The sequence below is a fragment of the Periplaneta americana genome, chromosome 11 (assembly GCF_040183065.1).
Source record: "Periplaneta americana isolate PAMFEO1 chromosome 11, P.americana_PAMFEO1_priV1, whole genome shotgun sequence".
NCBI classification, from domain to species: domain Eukaryota; kingdom Metazoa; phylum Arthropoda; class Insecta; order Blattodea; family Blattidae; genus Periplaneta; species Periplaneta americana.
The window spans coordinates 90,095,629-90,106,264 of record NC_091127.1 but is presented as its reverse complement, the minus strand read 5'-3'; positions in this window follow the sequence as shown (position 1 = coordinate 90,106,264).

Below are 10,636 nucleotides of genomic sequence, written 5' to 3'. Positions count from 1 at the left end.
TGACAGATCAGGGAAAGAGAGATGTTGCTAATTTTGCCAAAGAAATTACAATTACTACATCAAGACGTGTCACAAAATAAAAAGAGCGTATATGTCAGCTGCCATAAAAGAAATATTTTACCTCTAACTATTGTACAAAGTTTGATCAAAATCTGTTAGGTAAAAGAAAACTTATTAAATTTGTTTAAATTCGCCCCTATAGTGGGCTAGTTTCCTTTACACAAATATAATTACCTAGAGCTTGTATACAAAACATATATGTTACCCTTAACTACTGTACAATTTTGACGAAAATCCGTTTCGTATGAGAAAAGCTACTAATTTTACCTAAGTTCACCCCTACAGTTTCTTTTACACAAGTATAATGAGACCCTTATACAAAATAAATATACTATCTATAATTATTACTGTACAAAGTTTAATGAAAATCTGTTAGGTAGAAGAAAATGCAACCCTTATAAGGGGTAGTTTCTCCTCAAACATAAGCACAGTTTTATACAAAACAAATATTATACCTGTAACTACTGTACAAAGTTTCATGAAAATCTGTTAAATAGGAAAAAAGTTAATAATAGTTATTAATTTTTCTCTAAATTCAGCCCCTATAAGGGTTGTTTCATTTATATTAACTTAATCGGAGTTTGTATATAAAACAAATATACAACCTATAACTATATACAATACTGGTACAACGTTTCATGAAAATCTGTTAGATAGGAGATAAGTTATTAATGTTTCTCTAAATACACACCCTGTAAGGGGTAGTTCCCCTTGTACCAACGTAATCAGTTTGTATACAAAATAAATATACTACCCGAAACTATTGCACAAAGTTTTGTGAAAATCTTTTAAATAGGAGGAAAGTTATTAATTTTTCTCTAAATAGATCCTCTCTAAGAGGTAGTTCCCTTTATATCAGCGTAATCAGAGTTTGTATACAAAACAAATATACTACCCGAAACTATTGCATAAAGTTTTATGAAAATCTGTTAAATAGGAGGAAAGTTATTAATTTTTCTCTAAATAGATCCTCTTTAAGAGGTAGTTCCCCTTGTATCAGCGTAATCAGAGTTTGTATACAAAACAAATATACTACCCGAAACTATTGTACAAAGTTTTATGACAATCTGTTACACAGAAGAAAAGTTATTAATTTTCTCGAGATGCAGCCCATAAAGGGTAGTTTCCTTTATCAAAATGTTATCAAAGTTTGTGTGCAAAACAAATATACTACCTGTTAACTACTGTACAAAGTTTCATGAATATCTGTTAAATAGGAGAATAGTTATTTATTTCTTCTAAACGCACCCCCCCTAAAGCGGGTAGTTTCGTTTATACAAACGTAATCAGAGTTTGTAAGCCCTTACACAAAAAAATGTAGCCTACTACTTTACTTGTAACTACTGTTCAAATTTACATGATAATCTGTTAAGTAGGAGAAAATATATTAATTATATCCAGCTAGATTTACGTTTTGGACCACTGCGTGTCGCCGACCTTGGCGGCTAAAAGTCGTCCGTTCGTAAGCAGAAAACGCTGCCGCCGGTCGCGGCGACCGACTGCATGACAGCGGCTGCAGTCGGTCTGCCGTCGGGGTCAGCGCTCGTGTGTAAAGCAACCGGCGTTTTCCATTTAAATACATTACCGACTGCATCCCCGCGACAAGCCACTAAGGTCGACTGCTTTTTGCAGTGGACCTTGGCGGCTAAAAGTCGCAAGTGTGTAAGGGCCCCTTTAAAACATTTTTATCGTGTGAAAAGTATTTTTATAAATTTCTAGAATATTATTCTCAAACTGTTTAATGTCTAATGAATAATTTGAAGCCATTTTTCAAAGTTATTGAAATTTCCTAAGTACACATATTTGTTTCCAAAAAAATGGGACAATCTCACCTCGAGCTGGGGTGATTTTGTCTCGGATATCAAAAATCATTGAATAAGCCTTTACAGGAAATAGTGAGATAATGTCATCCCTATATTATTATAAAAAATGAATGTCAATAAACAATGATAATTTCTATGTATAAAAGTCATCATTTTCAGTAGGTGAAGGATATAAAGTAGACGAATAATACAATTTCATGAAAATTTCCATTTATTTTCATATGTTTAAAGTAATTTTAGAGGTACAAATCAGACACAAAAAACTGGAAAACAAACAACAATAAAGGAATTATTTGCAGTAGTAATCACTCAACTCTAGAATTGAAAAATAGTTGTTCCTCTTCACCGATACAGTTCCCGGAGGATCAGTTTTCCTCAAAATGCTCTCCCGGTCGTATTGCTGAGAAGCCATTTCTTGTTTCTTAATATTTTGCGCAAACCTCACCGTTAACTCAGGGTGATCACGGAGAAACCTTTTGATCCAATCAGAGGCTGGGTTATTGTCCTTGAATTTAAGCACACTTACACTTTTGCGTTGCAGATAATATCGCACAGTCATTCTAAAATCAGTTTCATCCATAGGAAACCCAAACTCTGATAACTTGATAAGGTCCACAAATGATTGCTCCTCGCTATCGTTGGAAATCTTTTGGCTCCCCGGTGTTTTTGTGTATCTGTTTTCCAGTTTATTCTTCAAAGTTATGCTAGAAATTACATAATTTATGGCCGTTTTTTTCCTTAATCGCTTCATTAAGACATTATCTACAGATTTCTTCAAAGTTTCTTCATTGTAGAGGTTTGTAGGGCTGGCAACCTATTGGGGCACATACTCGTGAGTGGATCAATACGTATCTAGGCCTGCCTACAAGAAAACAGAAACATGTACCAGTATTTGATAATATTCATGTATGGATATAAATACATATCAAAAATACCTAAATTCATTTTCAATACAAAACATGAGCAAACGTTGATGAGACAAAGTCATCCCAAATCGCTGTTAGAAAAGCCACATTCCTTAAACCCAACAAAATACCCAAAAATGTTGGCTCAATAATTGTAATTTTCATTAATGTTTCAAGTAGACATATTAAGGAATAAAAATAAATACTTACCAGCTTACTGAAGAAAGATCAGACATCATATGCTTGACAGTTCTTAAATGTACTACAACTGTAGCATATATTCACAGTAGCAACTTTGGTCCAAGCCTTTATAATATGATAATAGTTAAATTCCCAAACATAAAATTTGCTAATGCTTCTTATTTCAAACTCTATTAACTCTGTTAACAGAGAAAATTTAAAGGTCAATTATTGTGATATGTGTTTTTTCTTCTTCTTTTTTTCTTTTATTACTTTTTACTCTGTTATTCAATGAAATGAATGTAAGTTACTCTTTCTGGGGGTGCTAGAGAGTTCTTATGTAAAATAAATCAATATGTATTTTTGTTCTGGCAATAAAGTATTATTATTATTATTATTATTATTATTATTATTATTATTATTACTTACTTACTTACTTACTTACTTACTTACTTACTGGCTTTTAAGGAACCCGGAGGTTCATTGCCGCCCTCACATAAGCCCGTCATTTATTGGTCCCTATCCTGAGCAAGATTAATATAGTCTCTACCATCATATCCCACCTCCCTCAAATCCATTTTAATATTATCCTCCCATCTACGTCTCGGCCTCCCCAAAGGTCTTTTCCCTCCGGCCTCCCAACTAACACTCTATATGAATTTATGAATTCGCCCATACGTGCTACATGTCCTGCCCACCTCAAACGTCTGGACTTAATGTTCATAATTATGTCAGATGAAGAATACAATGCGTGCAGCTCTGCGTTGTGTAACTTTCTCCATTCTCCTGTAACTTCATCCCTCTTAGCCCCAAATAGTTTCCAATTAGTATTATCATTAATTGCATTTTTAATTACGGTAATAAGTTTATTATTGTCATTATTGAGTGTAATTAGTTACCACTGCCACCGGGTATATACCCATTGCAGTGTGAATAAATACATACACATACATACAAGAACCTTATTCTCAAACACCCTTAATCTCTGTTCCTCTCTCAAAGTGACAGTCCAAGTTTCACAACCATACAGAACAACCGGTAATATAACTGTTTTATAAATTCCAACTTTCAGATTTTTTGACAGCAGACTGGAAGACAAAAGCTTCTCAATCGAATAATAATAACAGGCATTTCCATTTATTCTGCGTTTAATTTCCCATTCCGAAGCTTATTGTTAGGTTTCGTAACAAGCTGTTTTTTACGGTAATGGGTTGTTAGCCCTTCGCCCAACTCCCAAGCTGGAGGACCACCCCTTATCGGCTGTCCACGACTGCTTATTCAATATATTCGCAGCTACCCTCCATATCTGGATGCCGTCTCCTCTATCCGCAACCTGAGGACGCGCCATGCCATGGTGATAGGGACCCACAATACAAGGTATTATTATTATTATTATTATTATTATTATTATTATTATTATTATTATTATTATTATTATTATTATTATTACAATAAATTCACTGAAAAATGTCAACAACACAGCTCCAATACAACCAACTGTGCAACCACAAAGTCCTATCTGAAAATGTTCATACTGAAACTAGTTATGTCATATTTCGGAATCAGGCATTAGTAACCTGTTTCATTGAAACAAATGTGAGATGGTGCCATTTTTATTTTTTTCCGTGATATGAGACAATGTCACCAGGGTAGACAAGTCACTCCAACTGACAGTATATAGTTACATGAAAGAAAACGAGTCGGGAGAAAAACATAAAAGCCTTTAAGATGGACAGTACTTGCTTTATATAAAAGTGGCTTCATTCCCTGTTTACAGGGTGTTTGTCGGCAAGTTCGCGAAATACGAAACACTACAAATTAAAATTTCACGTTTTTAATTGCGGAAAGTAGGCTTACTAAAAGCTATTGGATTCCAATACAACAGGAACGACGGCAATAATATTTATTGGAACGTGGCGACATTGTTGCCTGTCGCAACGAATTAAGAACAATTAGGACAAATGAGGGAATTAGGAAAATCTGTAATATTATTAGATGAAATTATTTTAGTGTAGTTCTGTATTTTGCGTTCATATATTTATTTGTTTTTCTCAAATGAGATCTGGAACAGTAGAATATCGATAATCCGAACTAATTGGGAGCGGGGGATTACCAATTATTCGTCCCGATTACCGAATATATTATGGTATTATTCTACCTGAACTTAATGATATATTAAGAAAAGAACATTGTTATAAATATAAAAAGGTTGCAGAAATCGATGTATAAAGTACAATAATCAAACCAACAGTTAAAGCAAACAGAACAGCAGAAACACAATAAGTTATAAACAATACAAACAACCCTCCTTGTGTATGTTCAATACAAGAAAGTTTAAGGATAAAGATCAACGTTTTCTGTGCTTTGCGTTAATGTACAGGTGATCCTGGTTCGAGTCCCGGTCTGGTCTAGCATTTTTTATTAAAATCCATAGTTACACTGTAGCGGACAAGATCGACGTTGGACGATTTTCACGGTTAACTCTCCAGTCCACATTATGCATTATCATCACTCCGTTCGCTTTGCGTTCCGTCATCATTCCATTATATTCCCGATTGCCGGTTGACGACACTGAAGGGGTAGGACTAAAGACGATCGAGGTTGTCTAAACCTTAGCAAAGTCAGCTGGTGGGGGTTGGGAATACACCTAGTTGAGATTAGCGAAAGAGTTCTCTCAGATTGACTTAGTACTAGTATTCACCTTCCCTCATAAGGATAAATAAAAATAAATAAATCACAATATTTATAGCCTACTGTATTCTATTTATACTTGGTAGCTTAACTCTAGCTACAGATGAACAAGCGTGTAAATACTAGTAGTGAAGAAACTTTATCCCGCTCCAGTTCTTCTCTGCTATATTTCTTACCATCAAATAGCGATAAAGATAGTGGAAGAAGCCACTTTATCCAGTAAAAGTCTAGTCGAGATCAGGTCCTGGTTCCTTTTGTTGAAAAGTCGTCCGTTAACTGCGGCTGGGTCTGGACTTTAATTTCATACATGTAACGAAAGAGAATCATGTGTCAACTTCACTGTTTGCACCCACTTACATACAATTCAGGCCGTGAAGGAATGAATGGCTCCACTCCAAAGCCCACAACAGGAAAGACGCCCATGCAGCAGCTGCAGCAACCAGGATTTATGATTTTGTTCGGAATGCAGTGCTTAATTTGCTGAAATTGCTCTGTTTTCTTATTTTGCACTTGTTGATCACTATGGCCCTTGAAATTTTATGCCCTGCTATATTCAGTTCTGTACAATACCGAACAATTGTTCATTATTTTACGACAATTTTTTTGTATCTGCGTCACAACAGGCTTCTTCTCTTCACTTCGTCGTAAAGTCCATGTTTCAGTTCCATACTATGCCACACTCCACAAAAAGCATTTCACTAGTCCCTTCCTTAGTTCTTTTTTTTTTCCATAAGTCCGCAGAAAATTCTTCTTTTTCCATTTAAATTTTCCTTTGCCCCTGCTATCCTCCTTTTGACTTCCCGGCAGCAGCTCATGTTACTGCTTACAGTACACCCAAGTATTTGAAGCTGTCCTCTTGTTTCACTGCCTCTTTTCGAATCTGAACGTTTATCTTCTTTATTTTTCTCTCGATAACCATGGTCTTTGTCTTGTTTGCATTTATTTTCATCCCATACTGCTCACGCAGTCTAGAGCAGTGGTCGTCAGAACTCGCTGAAATGGATAACGGGTAAGGAGTGTATCGCAATATACACCGTTGTGCAGAAGGGAGACGTAGAAAGCATACCCGCCAGCAGCCACGGATACACGTTAGTGACTCTCTTATCAGCAGGGAAATGGAGATAGCCCGAGGGTGCACTGTGCTGATGACCGCTGGTCTAGAGTTTTATTTTATTATTTTTTTTTTTCGTTGTTGGTAACGCTATAGCATCTATTAGATGGTTTATGGTTGTGCTAACAGATGGAGTTACTTGTCAACAATGTGACGCTGAAATGTGTGTTCAGGTTACTGCCCAGCGACAGTCCTGATGTATTTTTATATTTATGATGATTGGTTAATTAATAATAACCCAGCACACTCACATTCATACAAATTTCCAGACTCTAGACACCCAGAGAATTCTTCTTCTTCAAGAAAAATTCACCGAGAGCCAAGCCCGGGACCTTCTTATTTGGAAGCAAGCATGCTGACCAACAGACCACGGAGGCAGTCGAAGGGATTTATTTGCGACAGGAGGAGATCATTCTATGTTATCGAAAGAGAAGACAAGTTTGAACCATGTGACTGCTGTCACCCACTCTGTTCAGTAACTCTCAGCAGTGATCTCAAGAAATAGCACCCTGCAATGTAATTTTTTGTGATGAAAATACATGCCACCTTCCCGTCGCCAAAATGGCTGACCGCCAGTATTTGTCTCGTTCTTCCGTGTTACGGAATTACTCCATCCTCGATTCTCTAGAGTGCCCTTGGCGTGCATCCACGATCCTTTGCTTCTCCTACTGCAAAACAACTTTTGACAACACAAGCTGTTCTTTCGTAACTGAACGTGCATTGTCGTTCCACCTTCTGTATTCCTTAAATGATTGCTGCAATATGTTAAGTTAAGGAATCTGTGTCTTTACGGTCCAAACGGTGCACTTCCATCATCATCATCATCATCATCATCATCATCATCATCATCATCATCATCATCATCATCATCACCACCACCATAATCATGAACATTTTATCATCCATCATAATAATCATCTTTTTCGTTATAGGAATGATCCTCCGTTGTAGCTCAAGTTGCAGCATTTCCGAAACAAATTCAGCCAACCCATCTTACGGTAGATTGTCGGCAGAAAGATAGAATTTTTCCCTGTCCCACAGAGACTGAAGTCTGTCCTTTGCCTGCGTTGTGTTTGTGCTGCCTGCTGACTGTGGCCGATGTGTCCCACTATTTGAGCCGTCCAGAGCAGAAGTGGTGTAAGTCAAAAATGGGCAATGAGGTTTAAAATAAAAATTCTGTAAAATACAGCGCAAAGTAGCAATTAATATGTCCTACTATCCATTGACTACTAATAGTTTAAATAAATTGAATATTAATTGCTACTTTGCGCTGTATTTTACAGAATATTTACTTTAACCCTCATTACCCATTTTTGACTTACACCACTTCTGCTCTGAACGGCATATTTGTGAAATAAAAAAATATTTTTCGAGATAACCCTTTATGGCTTTAAAGAGCTAAATTATACAGTTCATTGAACGTAAAAGTAAGAATCCCTGAAAAGGAAGTCATCACATCACTCTAACATCACATTGCTACGTTCTCTTTAGTCCTTGAGCCGGGCCGGGTGTCTACGCGGTCTAATGCGTGCTGCTCTTAGCCGACGCGATCCGGAGGTTCGTGAGTTCGAATCCCGCCTCGGACATGGGTAGATGTCCTGTGCGTGTCTCGCTCTGCTGGTTTCAAATTAGGGTAAGCCCGCAAATATGTCGATGTCTAGTGCATGTGTCCACAGCATCATACTCTTCCCTAGAGGAATTGGTACTATGTAAGACCTACAACAGGGGAGGTTAAGCGACTAGTGACAATAAAAATTAATTCATGAAAAGCTGGTTTACGATATCCTATACTCTGTGATATTGCTCTTGAACATGTTCAGGTCGTCCGTTGCTCGACCTACTTGCAGCTGCTCGTAATCCGACAAGTTTATACAATAGGCCTATATTTCAGCTTGCGGGGACGGAAAGCACACAACACCATATTCGGCAGCAGCTACAGCCTATTGAGGGCGAATATTATTCTTACTAGATATGAAATTAGTTACACGAATAATTACAGTATAATTATTATTACACCATGTTATACCTAGCTTAGCCTGGTAGTCATATGAAACTGTGCCAAGAATATAGAGTATAGAGGATTCCACGTTGAGAAAAAAGCATTGCTTTTATGAGTCCTGTTTAGTACACTGTTGCCGCAAGGTGCCTCCGTTAGAAGAAAGAGTGATGTATAGTATCTCTGTCTCACTCTTCCTAACACCTACGGTTTATCGCACAAAATAGGCACTTCGAGTCCAAATGATTGAAAAAGCCTATTAATGCCATAATGATTTCTGAAAAAAAAAAAAAAAAAAAAAAAAAAAAAAACATACATTATATTTTATGTACATTACAATTAAACTTCGGACATTCAGGCCATTAACCAACTTTTAGGTACCTGAACTAGGTTATAAAATAATAAAAAAATAGGCAGTAAAATACAATTTTAGGCAGCTGGAAATACGATTGTAGGCATCTAAATATTTTTTACCTGTGCAAACTACAATAACTATAACGATGCACATAATTAGTGAATATTAAATATCACGCTATACAGTGATAAAGACAGTAAAAATTATTGTGATTAGAAACTACATTTCATTAGGCCTATGTCTTAAATTATGAATAATCAACTTCTTATTAATGAATTCATTGGCCTCATTGCTCTGTATGGCTGCTGATACATACGTCTCAGTATTACAATTAAACTAATAAATTATTAATTTCTTAGTAACATATTATTCATAATTGGCTTTGCAGGACATCATTATCAATGATCATAATATAAGCCTAAATTTTCTATTGTGAGACTTTACTTTTTGTTTGTTTTGCGCTTATAAAATGGTTCTATCTTTCCACTCGACACTCTTCTTTTGTATTCCTACTGCCCGCTCAAGTGCTCAAAAAAACCTATTATTTTCCGGGAATTTTTCATTCCTACGACCTAATTATTACAAAGTTTTTGAGCCAAAAATTTCTCTTTCATTGCTGTACTAAAAAATACATCGCTCGTGTCGGACCGGTTAGCCTTCCAATGTAGAGACCCGGGTTTGATTCCAGGGCTAGGAAAAAATTTGTAGTGGACGAAGCGGGCGCGCGGAGTTTTTCTCGGGGTTCTCCCGTTGCAGTACACCTCAATACTTCATTCTAAGAGTTCCGACTCAGTCTCCAAAACAAATACAAACTGGCTGAGAGTTGTACACATTTATTTTTAATAAATGCTATTACTGCTTCACGAAAAAATTAAAAACACATATTAAAAAACAGAAATATAAATGACAATTTATTACATGTGCCGTCTATGCTTATCCTTATTTAACAAATCTATTGGTTATACAATATTTTGTTACATAATATATCTATTTAAACGTTTTCGGCTCTATGGAGCCATCATCAGAAACAAGTAAGCCCATATGTATGGTGTGAGTACACTATATGTTGCCGTACAAGTAAACTCAATTAATATTAAAAATTAAAATGACATGTTTCTATTTAAAATCAATAATTGTATGGCAGAAATCACAATATAAATACAAGGCGGCTCTATGGGCCGTAATAAAGTGTTACAATTGCTGATGATAAAATTAACTAAAATACTTTAAAATTGTTAAGATCAGAATTAATAGTCATCCAGTTTGATGGTTATGTAGCTTTCCATATTTGGTGGGAGCTGGGGCAACAGCTGTGGGGAAGAAGTATCAAATGTAATATCTATACTCAAAAATGTTTCAATGATACTCGTTTCCAGAACAAAGTATATACATATCTCAATGCTATTAATGCCAAGATCTTAATAATTCACATGAGTCTGTTACAGAACATCTCGTGTAGAGATTTTATATGTACGTAAGCGCACGGAACAGTTGTTTATTAGTTAAAAGTTTGAA